The sequence below is a fragment of the Labeo rohita genome, chromosome 17 (genome assembly GCF_022985175.1).
Source record: "Labeo rohita strain BAU-BD-2019 chromosome 17, IGBB_LRoh.1.0, whole genome shotgun sequence".
In the NCBI taxonomy this organism is placed as follows: Eukaryota; Metazoa; Chordata; class Actinopteri; order Cypriniformes; family Cyprinidae; genus Labeo; species Labeo rohita.
This window is the reverse complement of record NC_066885.1, coordinates 13453845-13475160: the sequence shown is the minus strand read 5'-3', so window position 1 is coordinate 13475160 and position 21316 is coordinate 13453845. Positions and strand designations below refer to the sequence as shown.

Sequence of the window (21316 nt, the reverse complement as noted above, 5' to 3'; positions counted from 1 at the left end):
ATTACTGAGAAGCTCCATCATTATACCTGTCAATCAAAACCACAAGTGAAGAGCTCTACAAAGTATGTGCCTATTGATGTTTCTGATGTTGTTAACGCAAAGCGGACACAAGCTCCTTACAGGTAAAAGGGACAGTTTATGCTAAAATGAAAATTTTGTCATAAATTACATACTTAACAATTTAAGTGTGTAATTTCTGTCACCAAGCATTATTTTTAAAAACTGTGGGTCATAGTATAGACTTTTAAAAGGCATATTTCCATCAAAAATGGAAATCCTGGTAACATTTACTAACTCTCATGACATTCCAATTCCTGAATGACTTGCTTTATATTGCGGAACATAAACAATTTTGTCCATACAAGTCAATGGGGTCCAAACAACATTGGATTGGAAACAAAAACATATAGATTTATGAAATTCTTCTTTTTCTGTTCTTTTTTTTGAGTGAACTACTACTTCAATTTTTCTAATTGATCTTTTCAATTTGATCAATTTTCATTTGTTTTCACTATATCATTGTTATTTTTAGATTAGTTGTAGCTTTTTGTGTTTTAGTTTAGTTTATTTAATTTTTATTTCTGTTTTGATTAGTGTTGTGCAACGATTAATCATGATCAAAATAAAAGTTTTTGTTTACATAATATATGTGTGTGTTCTGTGTATATTTATGTATATGTAAATACACACACATGCATGTATATATTCAAGAAAAATCTGTTATGTTTATATATTAAATATATTGTATATAATATTAATTATATCAATCAAAAAATATATTGTATGCGTGTGTATTTATATATACTTAATAAATATACACAGTACACACACATATATTAGCTAAACAAAAACTTGTATTTTGGATGCAATTAAACTTGTATCATAAAAAAAATAATTTTAATTCATTCAGCGATCTATAAGTTAGATTTTCTTAAATTCTATTGTGTTTAAAGGAGAACTCCACTTACAGAACAACAATTTACAAATAATTTACTCACCCCCTTGTCATCCAAGATGTTCATGTCTTTCTGTCTTCAGTCATAAAGAAATTATGGTTTTTGAGGAAAGCATTTCAGGATTTTTCTGCATATAATGGACTTCATTGGTGCCCCAAATTTGAACTTCCAAAATGCAGTTTAAATGCAGCTTCAAAGGGCTCTAAACGATCCCAGCCGAGGAAGAAGGGTCTTATCTAGTGAAATGATCGGTCATTGTTTTCAAAAAATAAAAATTTGTATACTTTTTAAGCACAAAAACTCGTGTAGCACAGGCTCTGGGATGCACGTCCTCGGGTTCATTTCGTTCATTTTGAACGAATCTTTAATGTGACTCGGGAAGAACGAGTCGTCTCGGGGGAGTGATTCGTTCAGTCGTGTATGCGCAACATCCTATTATGTTCTGTGCTGGAATTAGTTCACCTGTTTCGAGTCTTCGGGTTTTTTCGAGTCATTCGTTCATCTTATGGGGCTGTCACGTGATGCAGATTTTGCTAAAATGAACGAAATGACTCGAAAAAAAGATTAGTTCATTTTGCTGAACGAGACTCAAAGGTCCGAGTCAGTAAAATGATCCGAACTTCCCATCACTACTACGAATCACGTCTTTGAATCACCACAAGTTCATTGTCTGTGTACTCCGGCTCAAAAGAGTAGGTCAAAAAACTCCTACAACTTCAGTCTGACATCGTTGTAAACTATTTGCTTTGTAAACACTGGGTCTGTGGTCCAGCCTACGTTCCGCATTCAGTAGTATGTGAACGCACATCACAGAGCCTGTGCCACACAAGCTTTTGTGCTTAAAAAGTATACAAATTGTTATTTTCCAAAAAAAAAAGACCAATTGTTTCGCTAGATAAGGCCCTTCTTCCTCGGCTGGGATCGTTTAGAGCCCTTTGAAGCTGTATTTAAACTACATTTTGGAAGTTCAAAATCGGGCCACCAATGAAGTCCATTATATGGAGAAAAATCCTGAAATGCTTTCCTCAAAAAACATTATTTCTTCACGACTGAAGACAGAAAGACATGAACATCTTGGATGGCAAGGGGGTGAGTAAATGATTTGTGAATTGTTCTGGAAGTGGAGTTCTCCTTTAATGGCAGCAGGTTATAAAGTTTTCAAGTTTTATAATATACCAGATATATCAAAAACTAAAATTTATTTTGGCCATACAAGTCTTAACCTCTGACTGAACGATTGTTGCTATGTGAGGTTGGTCAGTGGACAACCCAAATATACTATCCTACACTTGAAGGACTGTTTGATGTCAGGGTGCTGTGATGTTCCTTTATGAGTGCGCTACAGGACATCTTTCACATATGACTCTCTTTATCCCCTCCCTCACTCATTTCTAGAGTCATATAAAGACGGTGGCAGGGCTGCGAGGATCTTTGCCTCCAAGCACAGTGGCTGCTCTGTCTGTGCCAGCCAGTGCCATGACTAACGGATCAGAGTATGCGGGAATGGATCCGGGTGGATGGAAGGGAATGCCAAGGATCTGGGGAGGAAAGTAGTAGCTCAAGTTGGAGCCCACAATATACCACAGAGAGAAACACAGACACAAGGGAAAATGATGAGGAGCAACATAGCAGTAGGAGCAACAGAAGATATATGACTATTGTGGATACTAGTATATCGCCCACCCCAGCATCTATCTATCTACCTATCTATCTATCTATCTATGCACTCTTAGTTGCATATGTGGGTCAGTTTGTGTGTGAAATTACAATCCAGCTCTCCAGCTTAAAGAAGACACAGAAAGCAAAACGCTTGCTATCATCTCTTTCCGAGTTAATCTAAATTCCCCTCTAATACACACAAGCTCAAACACATACACACATGGACTAACAAGTACACATTCCATTTGTGCAGTGTCAATAGAGGGAAAACATGCAGGGATAACATCTATTGCACAGTCCGTACAAGTGAGAGGAAATGAACGAATGCGGCAGCCAATAGAGATGAATAATGAAGCTCAGCGGAGCCGAGTCTGAAATGGCGTCAGTCAGTTATATTAGAATATACTTATTACATCAAACTGAATAATCTGTGCTGATGCACTTGGTTATATATTCATTGAAGTCACCTATTCAAAGCATGGTGACAGTGTCACATCTCTGTTTTACCCTCACTCATTTTTGTTTCATCTTCTTCCTACTCCGTTTTTTCTGATCTCTTATTAGGAAAAGAGAAGTAGGCTTGTTTGGTTAGCTGTATGTGTTTACATTGTTAAAGCTTTAAAGCTGTTCTGAAATACCAACATAGATCCAAAAATGCTCAACAAAACATTTTGACAACTACAGTACATAGCAACATTCAAGGTCAAAATGCTTTTGTTTTGCTTTTTGTTTTATTTCATGAGCTTGCCTGCCCATCCAGTCCTGATGGGCAATGGTAAAACAAACTTGGCTTGCTGTCCTTAATGGAGGCTCGAACCCGAGGCTTGGTTTGAGTGCTGAGTTCAACCCCCAATTGCGATATTACCTAGAGGGAAAATCGCAGAAATAGAGGAGGAGAAGGGGAGGTGGAGGGATGCCAGAAGAACTGACACTGGGATGGTGCAATGAGAGCTGCTTATATAGGCTCATAATGATGATTGACAGGACTAAATGATAAGGCTCGTCCCGAACCTACGTTTGGAACTTCATTTAATGGACTATGTGCACAAGTGCAGCGTCGAACTTCTGCTGTTTCCAGAAGTTACTTTGCGTCGCCCAGAATGTCAGTATTTAGATGGCTCTGACATGTGTTGGAGTTATTTGAAATAGTTGAAACTAATGTGTAGTGGCTAAGCTAGGTCACAGTGTGTTCATTTTAAACGCAGACTGTGTGTGTGTGTAATAATTGTATTATCAGTTGTGTTGACCTTTCTCAGTTTCTAATAAAGATCAGGGCACAGGTGAAGTCATTGTCAGATCATTGTGCTAGCCAATAAGATTACAAGCATGAGGAAAGCAGAAACAACAGTTGGTGAAGCTAGGATTGATAAGCCAACATTTATAAGCTTGCTGCTTTAATAACCCAGCGTTTGTATTGTTCCCAGGGATTTTGCTGAGGTAATTCATGTTTAATATAACTCTTAAATTAGTATGCAATGAAAAAAAGTTGCTAAAATTGGCAAGTGAGTTTACCTTGCTGGTCCCCAGTCGGGTTATGCACACTTGTTCCGTTAAGGTCATTCATAATGTAACTCAAATATAATGAAAACAGTAAGTAGTGATGGCAAATTAAGCGTTTTTAGCTGGAATGGCTTTTAGCTGCCACAGGCATGCCTAATAAAATCTGTGGTGATACTGCTGGAGCCAATTATTGTTGCATTTCAAACTTAACTTTTAGGAAAAAAGTGTGCAATACTAGAGTTTTATTTTATCATCATCATCATTGTTTATATAACATTTAATATTTAATTGTGCATTCCCTAATGTTTACATTTAGATTACCGTCACTTTCCTATCATGTTAATTATAGTATCATGTTAGTTTCATGATATATACTTTTAAGTTAGAGTAAAAGTAAAAAGATCTTGTTCTTATCAATATCAGAATTATACTAATTAATTAGTAATATCAAATAAAATTTTTAGAAGTAACTGTGAAATTAAATGATGTAATTAAGTGGTTCAACAAAAGTGTACATTTTCATTTAATTACGATTAACATGCAATTAAGTGTCCAAAAGCATTACATTTAGTTTCACATATTATTTTAAATGGTTTCCATGATAAGTACTTTTAAGACATTTCAAGCAACGCGAAAGTAAACCGAAAACTGGTATCCCGACTTCTGGAGACAGCAGGAGTTTGACGATGCGCTTGTGCACATAGTCCATACATTCAATTAGCATAATAATTCAAGCTGTTGAAAGGAAATAAATGGCTACCAGCAACTGTTCGGTTACCAACATTCTTTAAGTTCATACAGGTTTGGAACCTGTCCCACTACATATACTGGCATTATCTGTTTAAAATTAATTATTTATAAAGTTAGAGAATAGCAAATACTAAAAAAAAAATAAACTGAAAGTCTGGGACATGTATCATAGGTTGCATGTCTTTAATATTAAAGGATTTATTCACTTCCACAATAAAAATGTACTGATAATTTACTCCCCTTATTATCCAAGATGTTCATGTCTTTCTTTCCTTAGTCAAAAAGAACTGAAGAAAGAAAGAGATAAACATCTTGGATGACATGGGGGTGAGTAAATTATCAGGAAATTTTTATTCTGGAAGTAAACCTATCCCTTAATGCATGATTTTCTTGTTTCCAGTGACTGTGCTGATTAAATGTCCTGCAAATGAAATGGAAAAGAAAACAAATACTTAGTGTGTATCAAAAGACATTATGATTGAAAGCTCTGGGTACAAGGATGTGGTGTGACATCTGACAAACACAACCCGGAAAAAGCCTTGAGACTGACAGTTCAATTAATACAGTCACACTGTGAAAAACCTCAGATGCTGTAGTTCCCTTCTCAGCACTAGACAGCATATAAAAACAGCTCTCCCTGAAGAGAATGGTAAAATAGACAAAGATACATAAATTAAATTCACTGTTAATGACAGAGACAGTGTACCCTAAAGTGAACCTAACACAAAAGAAGCTACTGTAAAAAACTTTGTTTTGTTTGTCCATATAGCGAAAGCCATTGCATGGGCAAAAACATGGTTCAACATGTCTGTAATATTTTGTTTTGGGGTGAATTATCTCTTTAATATCAATACACAAGAACTGGTTCTGTGCACACCCCGTCATCTATCACTGTAGAGCTAGAAAACACTTTGACAAGTTTGATTAAACAAGGCTGATAGGTCAGTAGGAAGTACTGTATGGAATCTGGAAAGACTAATTTATACATTGCAGTTTTCTTTTTTTCTTTTTTTCGAAATAGTGGGCTAAATATAATGTATTCCATTTAGCAATCATTTTTTGTGCTAAATGTAATTAAGGGTTAGTTCACCCAAAAATTCTCTCTTCATTACTCTCCCTTATGTCATTCCAAACCTTCTATGGACATTCGTTCATCTTCAGAGCACAATGAACATATTTTTGATGAAATCCGAGTGCTTTCTGACCATGCATAGACACACTCTAAAAAATGCTGGGTTATTTTTTAAAGCAAATGCTGAGTTTAACTTGTTGAGTCATTTTATTGGGTTATTTTTAATATTTTTACCAAGGTGCTGGGTTGTTTTTTTAACCCAAATGCTGGGTTCAGCTTGATGGGTCATTTTATTGGCTTATTTTTACCCAGGTGCTCATGCTGGGTTCAACTTGGGTCATTTTATTGGGTTATTTTTAATACTTTTGCCCAGGTGCTGGGTTATTTGTTTTAACCCCAAAATGCTGGGTTCAACTTGTTGGGTCATTTTATTGGGTTATTTTTAATATTTTTACCAAGGGTGCTATTTTTAACCCAAATGCGGGCTTTTTGAGTCCTCTACAGGAGAAATAGGTTCTCAACACCTCGGATTTGGTGCACTACTTTAGCGAAATAAAGGTTTACAGGGTATACATTTTCTATAATTTATAAAGTGTTGTAAATTGTATTATTTTACACAACGCAACATAAGGATGAGATGCCAGTCAGCTGCGTCAGCAGCGGTTGTTTCGCAGGATGGAAACGTCTTTTGCCATGCATATAATAAATGGATTTTATTAGTTATTGCACTGAGTTAAGTTTAGTTTGATATTAAAATATGTTCTTTAATCTCAGTACTGTTTGTTTATGGGCAAGTTTTAGAGTCAGTCACAGGATCTTTCAGCTACAAGTAGAACGAAGTTCACGGTTACCCCGGCAAACTCAGATTTCGGTGACACACCGGCACAAGAAATTGCACATTTCGGTAAAAAGCAGTACAGAGAATGGTTGAATGAACTAAAATGAAAGTACTACTTTTAAATGTTACATTTTTTATGTCTAAAATGCTTGTTAAATGAGTTTTAATTTATGTAATATTATAAACGATGCTGTATTCACCCAAATAAATTCAATTTGTCTTGTCCATGTGTTCTTGCTTAATAATAAATGTTCATCTTTTGATTATTGTTGTTGCCTCTAGTAATTCTGTGTGTATTTTTATAAGTTCCAGTCCATTTTAAGCCAGCAATATAATAATTTTTAAACAATAGTTGACTTAAAAAAAAATAACCCAGCATGTTTGGTAAAAACACTTAACCCAACCAGCTGGGTCAAAATATCCCAGCATGTGTTCTGTCCAATATTTACCCAGTGCTGGGTTGCCAAATAACCCAAGTTGGGTTGTTTTTAACCCAGCATTTTTTAGAGTGCAGCAATGCAACTGAAAGTTCAAGGCCCAGAAAGGTAGTAAGGACATCGTTAAAATAGCTCTCAGATTTCATCAAAGCTATTTTAATTTGTGTTCCAAAGATAAACGAAAGTCTTATGGATTTGGAACGACATGAGGGTGAGTAATTAATGACAGAATTTTCATTTTTGAGTGAGCTAACCCTTTAATAAAATATTTGCATATCAGAATCTTAGAAATGAATTTGCAATCAAGCAGTGTACATCATCTATGTGTTCTCTGTTCTTAATGTCTCCATTTTATCATAGTGACAGCAGCCAGTGCACAACCCAAATCAGATTAATACCTGCCGTTCAGTCATATTAATTTTCATGCTCAGTTTCTGAAATTATTTTCAGGCTTGACAGATTACTTTGTGAGTGCAATGTAAGGTATTTGCACTGACACTCCCCTTTTATTATGCACTTTTATGATGACACCCCCCGCCCCCACCCCCCCAAATGACATCTTTAATCAATGAACGTCCACAATAACTACCAAGATATTCTATTTTGTTTAAGTTTGCATGCAAAACGTTACTAAATCACTTGCTAAATGATTATTTTTGTCACTTCAAAACCATGTGATGCTAAATTATAACACTGTGCACTGGCTATTTATCGCGCCAGGTCAGTAAAACCTGAACTTTTCTCATTAAAATGCTACTTGCGTTTTCCTAAGCTGATAAATACAAGTGCATAAATAAGACAGCAGTTATTATTAGCGACATCTTGTGTAATTTGGGACCCATCTGGCAGACAGATGTGCTTATGGGTGATGTTATGTGAACTCTTACTGAAGTAGGCCTTTCTCAATGCCCCTTTATTTCCCTCTCTGATACTCCAGCATCTATATATATATATATATATGATGACAGTCTCATGTTCAGTTTGGCAGATTTGTTTTGCAGCTTGAAGATGTTTGTGTCTCAGCGCTTGAAACACGAGGCATGTGGTTTACTGTGGATTTCAGACTGTCAGTGCGTTGATGGAAGGCTTTATTGTCTTATGCTGTGCAGCGTGTGTAGCACCAGAGCAAGGAAGCTGGGGAGAGCTGTTTATGTAATCCACGCTGAAAAGAGCAGTAGCGCAGAAGAAAAGAAGTGTAATTAAACAACAGAGATGAGAGAAGAGAAGTTCCCTCAGGTGCTTCATTCGGCAGCCTGCGTGAATAAACACTTCTCTGTTATGAAGCAAAGAAGAGAGAGCGAACTCATCTTTATTAAGATGATTACAACGGCATTTTTCACACTCTCATTCAACTACAGTTAAATAGATTTTTGGAAAAAATGATCAAAAATATATTTTAAAAACTTCTAATTCATTATTTTGTTTTCTTATTTATTTATTTTGTAAAAAATGTTGCATTTAAAGTTTCACTATAATTATCAGCTCTGTGGTCATGCGTTTAACAGTTGTGTTTCCTGACAATGCACTGTTGAGACACTATTGTGTGCTTGATGGGAAACTCAGGACACCTCTTCCTAGACCTTTTATGTCCCAGATATGCACACAGTACAACAATAGATCCGAGTTCCTCTTGCCAGTTAATCAATAGCCTATTCTTTGTTACCAACCCAATGCACAATTCACAAGGATAATATGTAGCAAATGTCAGCAGTGCAGTTGCGCATAAAAATGCGAAGTCACGCCGATTCTATACCGTCAGATAACAGCCACTTGAATTTATCTCATAAATAAACGATGTATTGGACTGGATTCTTAATTAAATCTGCTGCCTGGGACTTACAATATAAAGAGCGGAGATACAAATTGAAAACAGAGGGCTGGGAGATTCGTTATAGAGCATCCGTTGTGCCAATGAACAGACGTGAGCTACAAATAACTCTGAGAATCCTTTCTCATTTACTTTATTTTTTTTTTCTGTCTCTCATCCTCTTCTTTTATGTTTCTCCACCCCTGAATGTAGGTTATGAAAGGCAGCTTTCATTTTATTTAAAAACAAGGTTTTACCTATCACAATACATTCTTGTTTTTCTTTTCCTTCCCTTTGTTATGTTTTTATTGATCTCCAGCATTTTTCAAAGAACTAAAAATAAAATGTGTTCCTTACAAAGAGATTTTCTTGCTAAAATATCAAGGGAGCTATGTATTAATATTGTAAAAACAGTGCTGTTATTTCAGTAAGTAACAACATTCTAAATTAAATATTTTCATGTCTAAAGACACTATTAAAATGTGATCTGATTTTTGAAAAATACTATTTATATGTTTACCCACTATTGAAGAAATGTATTTAACAAAACTATGTGCTATCTAGCTATTTTATTCATTTATTTTTTATTTATTTATTTATTAACTTTTTATCTGGCAATTCACACTTATGCAAGATATAAACTCAATTGCAAGATATAAACTCAAAGATTTTGATTGTTTTTCTACAATTCTGAGTTTGTTTGTTTATTTATTTATTTATGTATTTATTTATTGATTGTGTATTTCTACTTAGGGCTATCAATGCTGATTTATCATGATGATATTTATTTAATATATTTCTATCTATCTATCTATCTATCTATGCAACTTTTTTATCTGACAATTCACACTTCTCACAATTCTGAGAAAAAAAAATCTGAATTGCAAGATATAAACTCAAAAAAATTTTTCCACAATTCTGAGTTTGTTTGCTTGTTTGTTTATACTTGCTTGATTATTTATTTATCGTGTATTTCTACTTAGGGCTATCAATGCTGATTTAAAATGATCTTTTTTTAAATCTATCTATCTTACTTTATGTATTAATATTGTTAAAAACAACATGTTAGAATTTAAATAATTAGCAAATTTAAATTATTTATTTATTTTTGTTTATTTATCTATCTTTCAACTACTGTGACTTTTTTCTGACAATTCACACCTTTTCCTCACAATTCTGAGAAAAAAAAAAATCTGATATATTTATACAAGACATAAACTCATTTTTCCACAATTCCGAGTTTGTTTATTTATTTATTTATTTATTTAATTATGTATTTATTGTTTATTTCTACTTAGGGCTATCAATGCTGATTTATCATGATGATCTTTTTAAAAAAATATTTGTATCTATCTATATATCTATCTATAAACTACTGTGATTTTTTAATTGACAAATCACAATTTTAAGAAAAAAATCTGAACTGTGAGATATAAACTCAAAAATCTTAATTTTTATATCTTGCAATTGGCTTTCTTCTCTAAATTCTAAATTTACATCTCCACAATTTATCTCACAATTTCTTTGTTTACTAACTAAAAAAATATAAAAGACAAAAACTTTTTTTCTCGCAGTTATGACTTTTTTTCTCAAAACTGCAAGTTTAAATTCTGATTTTATATCTCACAGTTACATGGCAGAAACAAACTTCTATAATTTTCACTGAAATGTCAGTGAAAAAAACAACCTGATTTTATAACGAAAACAAACCTGTGGAAAGTTTGGTTTTATACATGTCACCACAGTTCTGACTTGAAATGTCAGTCGAGTGGTGCTATAACTCTTATGCTCCATGACGTGTTAAAATAACGTACCATTTGCACTACACCTAAATCTACCGGATAGTAGGAATATGACGTAAAAATGAAATTGCAAGCATGCCGTCTTAGTTTGTTTTTTGATCTCTCATCTTTCAGCTCTTTCATCACAAATCATGTTTTTCACGGGATTCTTACCCAAAGGAAAGTCCAATTTCGTGCTGGCTGAGCTGCCAAGCAAGCTTGTTACATCCAGAGTGAAGTGAAATATATGGAGCTGTAATCATAACTGTGTACAAAAATGATTACAAGTGTTCGTTGTTTTAACAGTTAGAACAACCTGAATGTATGGAAATCACTTCTAACTTCGTCTGCCTATCGATCACTTTGCATGGCAGAAATGTGCTTGAATATTAAATACATTAAATCACAATCACAAATTACAATTGTGGTGGCAATTTTAGAAAACAAACTCGACAGACAGCACACTTTGTTCTCCCGTTTCTCAGTAGACCATGCTATTCTGAACCCAAACAATGCAGCCTCTTTGACCAGAGAATGGCATCGGCCTCGTCCTATCTTGGGATAGTGGCTGGCTAATGTTCCATGCATCATTAAAGAGGGCAGCAGACCAAAGCTCCTGGCACAGATGACCAGAAGAGAGAGGGGGAGAAGTGAACTCTCTCAGAGGCCGTCGTCCCTCCGTTGATACTGCTGCACAATGTTTATGTTTCTGCTCCAAATAGACATGAAAGACTGAGAGCAGAACTGAACCTCAGGGGGCCTGACGCCTCAAGTAAAATCATATTAGGATTTAATCTGATCTAATTCTGTGTCTGTTGATAATACCTATTCACTACCCAGAGCAGGTGCTATAAATACCCTTTATTGGGGGAAGGGGGCATTAGGAAGGCCAATGTCTCCCTGTTTGTGGTTTGCATAGCCTTGCGTAGCCAAATCTCTGATTAAAAAGAGGTCTGGTCCTCATTCCAACCTATTCTAGCGAAGAACTGTCTACTAAGACAGGAAGAGACTGTCTGACTGATTTTCTTGCTTTACCATAACATAAAAAAACTAAAAATTAAAAAGAAATAAATGTGTGTGTGTGTAAATAAATATGTGTAAATTCATGATCGCATGTTCATTTTTTTCTGTTTTTGCATTTAGTTTACAATTGTCATCATCTAACATTCACTTAGAGCTAATCTTTAAATATTTTAATAACACAGATCTAGCAAATCTCAAGATGAATATGTGTTTCATGCTGTACATTATAAATTTATTACAAAATTGTAAATTTTTTTACTTTTAAAAATGCACATTAATTAACTTGTAGCATTTAAAAGGGTTCATTTTAGTTTTAATTTTAAAATATTAAAATAAAACATTTTTACTGTTTTATTTGTATTTAGAATAGAAAATAGAATTATATCAATAATATTAATAGTCATTAATAATATTAAAAAAAAAGATTTTACTCATTTAAATGTGCAGGGTTATTATAGTTATCTAAAACTAAAAACATAAAACAATTTTATTACTTAAAATAAAATAAATCTTAACTGAAATATAAATAAATACATTAACAATAAATTAATAATAATAAATATAAATAAATTAATTTCTCATTTTCACTTAGTTTATCTTGATGTACTAAAAAAACTAAAACTGAAATAAATATTAATGAATACTATATAGACATATTTAAAAATAAAAAACAACAGCATTAGTAGTACTTTAAAATTAAAGTGAAAACAAAAATCTAAAACTAAAAACTAATTCAAAATATTAATAAAAATTATAATTGTATTTCACCATAGGTTTCGGTAGAGCTGTTTTATAGCTGAAACTGAAGTCGTTTCATAATCAACGGACTTCTCAACATACAGGTATATTGTTATTTTTCTGTTTATTACTGTAAAGCTGATTTGTCATTATCTGTAAATTCAATATAAATGTTACTTGACTTGCCAGCGATTATTTTATCCTCAAAAGCACTTCCTGAATCCGGTAGCTTGTAAACACGACTTTGCTTGCAGCTGGACTGAGTAAAAAAAAACCTGTGTACCCTGAACTGCACAGAGCCAGCCAATCAGATAGCAGCTTGCCAGGTTGTGAAAGTACATTCCAGCTTTGTGTCCAATATGCATCAGACGGTCAGTGAGCGGACTGTGGGCGGTCCGTAGGTGTGCCGTCTGTGGCTGAGACTATGTTTAGGATGACAAGAGCATCAACATGCAGAGACAAACTGTTAAATCAAGATATCTCTTTGCTTGGAATGAAATGAAGTTGGGCGTTTAAGCTACTGAGCCAAGGCACTGGGCAGGAGTATGCATAAATGATATACTTCCCTCAGATTTAATCTTATACAGTAGCCACAGAGTGATCGGCCAGGAAGTACATTACAGCAGCTCGCTAAAGTTTATTTTTTACAGTTCAGTTTTTTTTTACATAAAGCAACCATAAATCTGACTAGGCTTATGTAAGCTTATAAGTTAAAACATTATTTCAGGAACACTCTGTACAAACGAGTAAATGTGTGTTTGTATTTTCAAAAAGTAAAGCAACGTAACCCTAGAGGTGCCTGCATGATGAATCATCCTGGTGGAATGGGCCATTATCCTGAAATCACTCTGTCTCCCCCTCATACTCTGTTTCCTTTCCTATCTGTGGTGGGAATCAATATTATCAAAGTTTTGAAGCAGCTCTGAAGCAAATTAAGCAATTAGGCAATAAACAGGAAGAGAGTATTGCATGGAGCGAGTAGCACGTCCATTACAGTAAATGTCACAAGGTCACTTAAGACTTGCCAGAAATATTTTATGACTGAACTCAGCAGACCATTAACACAGGCTCACTATAGCTGCAGTGAGGCAGGCAGACACATCTCCCTATTTGGCGGTTTCAGACAGGCTTACACCATTAAGACTGGCTAACACAACACAAGAGATTAATACCACTCACACCGACACCATTAAGACTAGCAGAAAGCACTCATGCAAGTTAATACTGCATACAAATGACTCTACAATGGCACTCATGGTCTTCTATACTTGTAGGATATGCTGTTAGCATGTCTAAAATACACAACATGGCTGGAGGCAATGTCGGTTTATATTCCCACGGATGGCCAAGTAAATCGCTGACTTGGCTGATGTTAACAATTGGTGAAGTTTGGAAATATTTCAGGGAAGTATCTTTGTCTTTGCTATGGAGTTCACTTAAACTCTACAGTGGCTGCAAGTTCTGCAAGGGGAAGTGGCCCTGCAATATAATGCATGATTTGAGTTTGAGAGTTTAAGGTCAAGTTCACAATTTGTCATATGCTTGAAGCGTGTGCATGAACTCCACAAGAGATTTCCACATGGTTTGAGTGCTGTCATTTTTAAATGTATATATTGTAATGTTTTATTCTTTAATTACTTATTTATAAATGTGCATTCAAAAAACATTTATTTACTATATACACTACTGTTCAAAACGTTTGGGGACAGTGAGATTTTTTATGTTTTTATGCTTTTATTTTTTTATGTTTTTATGCTTATTCATTTGATCAAAAATACAGCAGAAACTATTTCAAATAACAATTTTTTATTTTAATATATTTTTAATGTAATTTAATCCTGTGATGGCAAAGCCAACTTTTTAATATGCTTTTTTAATATGCTTTTAACAATTTAGTTTAAAAAAAATACTTTACTTACTGACCTTAAACTTTTGAATTGTAGTAGATATATAATAATGGCATTTCCTCCAAGGAGGCAAGCGATACAGTGTCTCCTTAAAAAATTGGATGAGAAAAAACTGTGCAAAAATTACACCGCCGGGTAAAGTTACAGCGAGAGTCCACATCTCTCTAGCCTCCCCTGAGCCTATTGAGTTTTAACAGACCCGCTAAAGCATGCGGTGAGTTTGTTGGGGGGTAACTGAGAATGAATGGAGGAAATCACAAGAAAGGAGGCAATGCCTCCATCGTGATATGATTGGTTATGACTAATCAGCTGTGATTGGTTAATGCAATAAATCCTGCCTCTTGTGTTCATGCACATTCTGCATTCACAAATCAGTCTGAATTAACAATATAATGCCGTTAATGGGAAGACTAATTTTAAAAAGTACGTAAAGAACTTACACTTAGATGAAACCACTTTGTTATGTAAAAATAAGACATAAAAACATGATCTGTGGGAGTTTTCAGTGAGTAATCAGCTTGGTGAAATCATTGTGTCTGTGACCAATGTTTACCATATTTGATTAATGATCTGAAAAATTCAAAAATAAAATAAAAAAAGGACTTTGCCACCTCCTTTCAGAACACCACCACACAAACTGATATATACTATTGTATGTATATAAATTCATACAAATATTCTAATCTATAAGGGATTCGAACTGTTTAAAATCAAGCATTTGGACTTTTGCTTCAAAGACATATCTCTTGTAGAATGAAAGTTGCATTACTTGATTTAAACTTCTTTCAAAGTTTTTAAAAGATCTCTTTTTCTATCTTGCACAGACCACACAATATTAAAAATTCAAAGCTGTGTAATATCTGATTTGCTGGGGTATGAAATTGCAAAAAGAGAAAATAGAGAGCCCATATAGAGCATAAATCCTGCCAGTGAACAGATGACAAGAGCCATAAATAACTGAATTCTTTCTCATTTGCTTTTTTCCCACTTTCATCCCCTTTTATTTTCCTCAAAGGTTATGGGAGGCAGCTTTCATTTTCCAAAAAAAAATGGGGGCGGGGGGGTCCTTTTTGCCAGGGGCCGGCCACAATCAATCCACGCACACACACACACATAGAAAGAATGAAGGAGACATTCATGTAAATACAAACGCACACAAACACAGCTCCATGTCAGAAGCCAAAGGGCATCTGTCTACCTGTCAGGCCAAGTTTTGTGACTCAGGAGAAAAAGGAAGAGAAATGTTAATAAGGCCTATAGTGTGAGGTTTGAGAGACTCTGCTGATTCCCACTACTGAGATTCAGCTCTCTGAACTATATAAAAAGCCCCCATAATACAAAATGTCCTGTTATGGTGTTCCCGGAATTGCATCAAAGTTATGAAAATGATCGCAGACCAAACGAACCATTTAAGAAAAATCCCACTGAACGTGACGTAAAATCTGACATCTTTTGATTTAACAGTTAAAATAGAAAATAATGCAAAGTGAATGGATGCAATATAACATATAGTACGAACACTATTTGCTTTATGGTATATAAACAGAATTTGTTTCTTAATAACAAAAACAAAATAGCACATGCGGTTGTAACCTACTTAGCTGCCAATGAAAAGTCTGAAGGTAAGAAAAGGTAAGTTTACTTCTTGACACAAGTGTAGTATTTTGTAGTGAAATATGATTGCCTTCATAAAAAACACAAACCTGACCCTTCATACTATAAATCTTTTATGCCATGTGAAATGGAAATGTGTGTCTGAGTGTGTGTATATGCATGTTTGTCTGACTATGAGTGTATGTGTGTGCTTGCAGGCACAGGGTCAGACTGTCTGTCTGTGTGTACTGTATGTGTGTAGGCAGACAGTGGGTCATAGCGATGAAGGGTTTGGTTGTTGGTATGGATAGCATGTTGACTCAGCACAAAGTTATATATTCTGCAGCTGTTAAGATCTGAGCCTGGTGAATGTCTTTCTAAGGAAGAGACTCTCCAGCTATCCAATGCACACTCCTTGTGCCAACAATTACTAATACATCACAGCCTTGTAGACACTCCAGAGTGCAGTAGCCATGACAAACATGAAAGCACTCCATGGCAATTTCCTGAGGTAATAGAGCAACACTTTCATTTCTAACATATCTACTACTAAAAAGCAATCAATCCGGTATAGAGAATTCTCCAAATGATCCTAACCTTCACTTTAAATTGCTCTGAATTCATCGCTGGTTAGAACTAACCAGCTACAACCAGATAAACAGTTGCTTCATGGTACAGTGTGGATTTCAACAGGTTTCAACATGGATTTCGTAGATGCAACCTGATGCCGTTGAATAATGTAAGACTAGATCCATCTGTTCTTTTCTCTTACATAGCTCTCAATATATTCCATGGGGGAAATACGCACAATATGATCACCAAGTGAGACATGTTCTTCTATGAACATCCACTGCTGTTCCTATAGAAGACCATTCCTACTACTCTTTCCCAGTCTAAACCCAGGCTTAAAATCATAGTCAGGGGCGGAGCTTACTGTATGGCGGCAAGTGGGAATGCCTGATGTTACAGTCAAGCTCTGGAAATTGGTTAAACCCTATAGTAAATCCAACATTATCTGAAATTTGTCATAACATTCTGTTTGTACATGGGTAAATCACTTTCAATGATGTGCGATTAATTATAGAAACACAAGTGTGTTTAGTGTGCTGTACTGTAGGTGTCTAAAACAGTTGAAGAGCAATAGTCAACCCTTCCAAAAATTTTCCATGGTAACCCTAGCCTTCACAAAAATACTTGCATCTACAATAACTGGCAACTTGGTGTTAGCCATCATCATCAAAAAAGAATTGAAATTATTAAACATAATTAATTTTTTTAAGGGTGTGGTTAATCAGGGTTCATTTCTGAGGTATTTGCTGCCATCGCAAAATCTCTTGATTCACATTCATTCCCTAGTGAAAAATAAATATACTAAAATGTATTTAAAATACATTTATTTCATGCTAAGTATATTACAATATATTTACATATTATCCACTTAATAAAAAATACCCTGCAAATGTACTTTTAGCATACTAAACTGGTATATTTAAAGAATGTTAAATAGAAACGACTAATTTTGTATTTAACACACTTTAATTGTGCTGACGTAGTGCTGAAGTCCAACTAAAGATATATTGAAGTATATTCGATTGTACTAAAGTGGAACTACTGCAAGCGTACTTAAGGTACACATTTAATATTGTGCATTTAAAAACCGATATAATTTAAAAATCATACAATTCTCACCAACAGTGACATTAAAACATATTTTAGGATTAATACTATAAGAAATGTGCACTGTGCACAAGTAGTACTCCAAATAAAGTTTAATTACAATTTTTATATCAGTAAGTCTCAAGCGATATGTCAGTAAATATGTGACCCTGGACCACAAAACCAGTCATAAGTGTAAATTTTTCAAAATTGAGCTTTATACATCATCTGAAAGCTGAATAAATAAGCTTTCCATCGATGTAAGTTTTGATTTATTTACAGTAGGAAAATTACAAAATATCTTCATGGAACATGATCTTTACTTCATTTCCTAATGATTTTTGGCATAAAAGAAAATCTATAATTTTTTTCCTTTTTTTATACCCCAGTGACTTAAGACTGGTTTTGTGGTCCAGGGTCACATATGTTAAGAGACTTGACCTATACTTTGTATAAAATAAATGCATTTTAAATCTATTACTTTTTCACTAGGGTTGATTTGATTAAGATTATTAAATTAACCCCTTCAGCTCTAAATGTTATAAAAATTAAGATGTTTAAAATCAGTTGTAGTACATTTTGATGTAAAGCTTAGAAGCCTGTGGTAAATGTCTGGCAGGTTTTTTTTTTTTTTTTTTTTTTTTTTTTTTTTTTTTTTTTCAAAGACTGTGAAAATGTTTATGATGAATCATATCTAATGAATTTTAACAGGCTTTTAAATCAAAATAATCACAGTGTGAAAATGTGTGCTGAGTGCTGTTAGTTTACCGCCCTCACAAAACTGTGGTATTTTAACACTTCTCAAACCAACCCCTCAACCTGAAATGGGTTGGAAATGCACAACATGGTCATTAATTCACAAAAGTTAAGAGCCTAAATATTTTGTGACATAAATGTATATGTTGTTGCAACGACTTGTGATGTTTGTTTCACAAGAGATATTTAACAAAGTAAATATCGTACCGACCGACCCCGGTCTCCTCTGATTAACGCTTTTACATTAACAATAACTGCAACTATGGTATTTTGGCGTAAACTGTGGTTACCATGGTAAATGTTTGTAAGGCTAATAATGCTGTTGAACTTGCCTGAGGTCGCACACAGCGAATCTTCTGTCACAGCAGCATCCCATCGATCTGAATGAAACATTGTGCGTGTGAAAATCCTGATGAGAGCCGCTATTTACGAAGCGCTTCTCAGTGGACTAGTTTCAGAAATCATCTTTTTGACGCTTTCACATCCAGTCAGTGTCAGACGAAGCGTCGCTATATAAAACCCCTCTCTGTCATCTAATATTTGGGTAAATCTATTAACCCGATTCAGACACGTAAACCCTCGAACATTTCCGTCAAAAAATCTAGTCAGAAAACTTACCATGACAACTTGTCCAGTTTTAATATTCCAGTGAACGCTTATGTTTGCGTTTGATGTCGGTAAAGGAGGACCGCGGTATAGAGAACTTTCTGAGCGACTGAGTTGATGAAAGCCTTTCTGTCTCTATTCAACCACAATGCCTCTCTCTCTTTCTCTCTCTCTCTCTCTCTCTCTCTCGTTCAGCAGGGGTTCAGTCAGTGGAGGGGGTGGGATACGGCGCATGCTGCTACTGATGTGCTGCGCTCCCACCAATCCCAGCTATTTATGAACTCAATCTACTTGAGATTAATAATAAAACAGAATCGAAGAGAAAATTGTTGGACTGAAATATTAAACATGAAGGTTTAGGTAACCTCTGTTATTCTGCGAGAAGTCATACGACGTTGTTTTATAACAATGAATCTGTTGAAATTAAATTTAGTGATAGTTCCGCTAAACAATCAATAATTAACTCAATAAATAAGACAATAAATGAATAAATAAGCTTTCCATTGATGTATGGTTTGTTAGGATAGGACAATATTTGGCTGAGATACAACTATTTGAAAATCTGGAATCTGAGGGTGCAAAAAAATCAAAATATTGAGAAAATCGCCTTTAAAGCTGTTCAAACTATAAGTTCTTAGCAATGCATATGACTAATCAAAAATTAAGTTTTGATATATTTATGGTAGGAAATTTACAAAATATCTTCACTGAACATGATCTTTACTTAATATCCTAATGATTTTTGGCATTAAAAGAAAAATCGATAATTTGACCCATACAATGTGTTGTGGCTACAAATATACCAGTGCTACTTACAACTGGCTTACTACTGGTCAAATATGTGACCCTAGACCACAAAACCAGTCATAAGGGTCCATTTTTCCAAATTGAGATTTATACATCAGCTGAAAGCTGAATAAATAAGCTTTCCATTGATGTATGGTTTGCTATAATAGACCAATATTTGGCTGAGATACAACTATTTTAAAATTTGGAATCTGAGGGTGCAAAATAATCTAAATATTGAGAAAATCACCTTTAAAGTTGTCAAATGAAGCTCTTAGCAATGCATATTACTAATCAAAAATTAAGTTTTGATATATTTATGGTAAGAAATTTACAAAATATCTTCACTGAACATGATCTTTACTTAATATCCTAATGATTTTTGGCATTAAAAGAAAAATCGATAATTTGACCCATACAATGTGTTGTGGCTACAAATATACCATTGCTACTTACAACTGGCTTACGACTGGTCACATATGTGACCCTAGACCACAAAACCAGTCATAAGGGTCAATTTTTCCAAATTGAGATTTATACATCAGCTGAAAGCTTTCCATTGATGTATGGTTTGCTATAATAGACCAATATTTGGCCGAGATACAACTATTTTAAAATTTGGAATCTGAGTGTGCAAAAAAATCTAAATATTGAGAAAATCACCTTTAAAGTTGTCAAATGAAGCTCTTAGCAATGCATATTACTAATCAAAAATTAAGTTTTGATATATTTACAGTAGAAATTTTACAAAATATCTTATGAAACATGATCTTTACTTAATATCCTAATGATTTTTGCCATAAAACAAAAATCAATCATTTTGACCCATACAAACCCAGCGACTTAAGACTGGATTTGTGGTCCAGGGTCACATATAAAGTGTAACTGAAATATATGCAAATTTTAAAAATTGTATAATTTCTTTAAAAAGGTGATATGGTTATCTTTCCCCCATATTCACGGATTAATGTATTTTAACACAAACCCTTTAGCAATGTTGGCTTTTCGTCATGTCTCCCTCGTGTTTGCTCTAATTGACTGTCATGTTTAGTCATAGTTTATTCAGAAAAGTGTTTTTAGCAAAGGAAGCCAGCTTTGCACTGCACTAGTTATTTTTATATGTCTACAAGATGGTGTGCATTCAAATAAAATAAACATCCTCCCTACTCATCTTCCCTTTGATGGATGCACAAAGGACCATGAGCTTTGAGATTGATAGTGTGTGTGGTTCTGCACATGGTAAAACCAAAAGCTTAAAACCTTTGGCAGACCACAGATACTTTTTCCAACAGGAGAAAGAACTGAATGATTATACAAGATGAATTCACTGCAGTAGAGCTGCCAGAACAAATCAGTGGTGAAAAGAAGCATGAGCAGTTCGAACAGAAGTCATTACATAATTGTTATCGATTGGTTCAAAATTGATTCATCTGTTTTCTAGCACTCAGACA

At 34.5% G+C, this 21316-nt stretch overlaps 1 protein-coding gene across 1 annotated transcript in view; it reads right to left on the bottom strand.

The window, feature by feature from the left end:
• The window catches only part of chst15 (carbohydrate (N-acetylgalactosamine 4-sulfate 6-O) sulfotransferase 15), a 29932-nt gene extending 10729 nt beyond the window's left edge, over window positions 1–19203 (bottom strand). The window contains exon 1 of the mRNA XM_051134216.1: window positions 19092–19203. The gene's annotated coding sequence lies outside the window, so the exon portion shown is untranslated. The remainder of the gene's footprint in view (window positions 1–19091) is intronic.
• Window positions 19204–21316: the final 2113 nt, after the last annotated feature.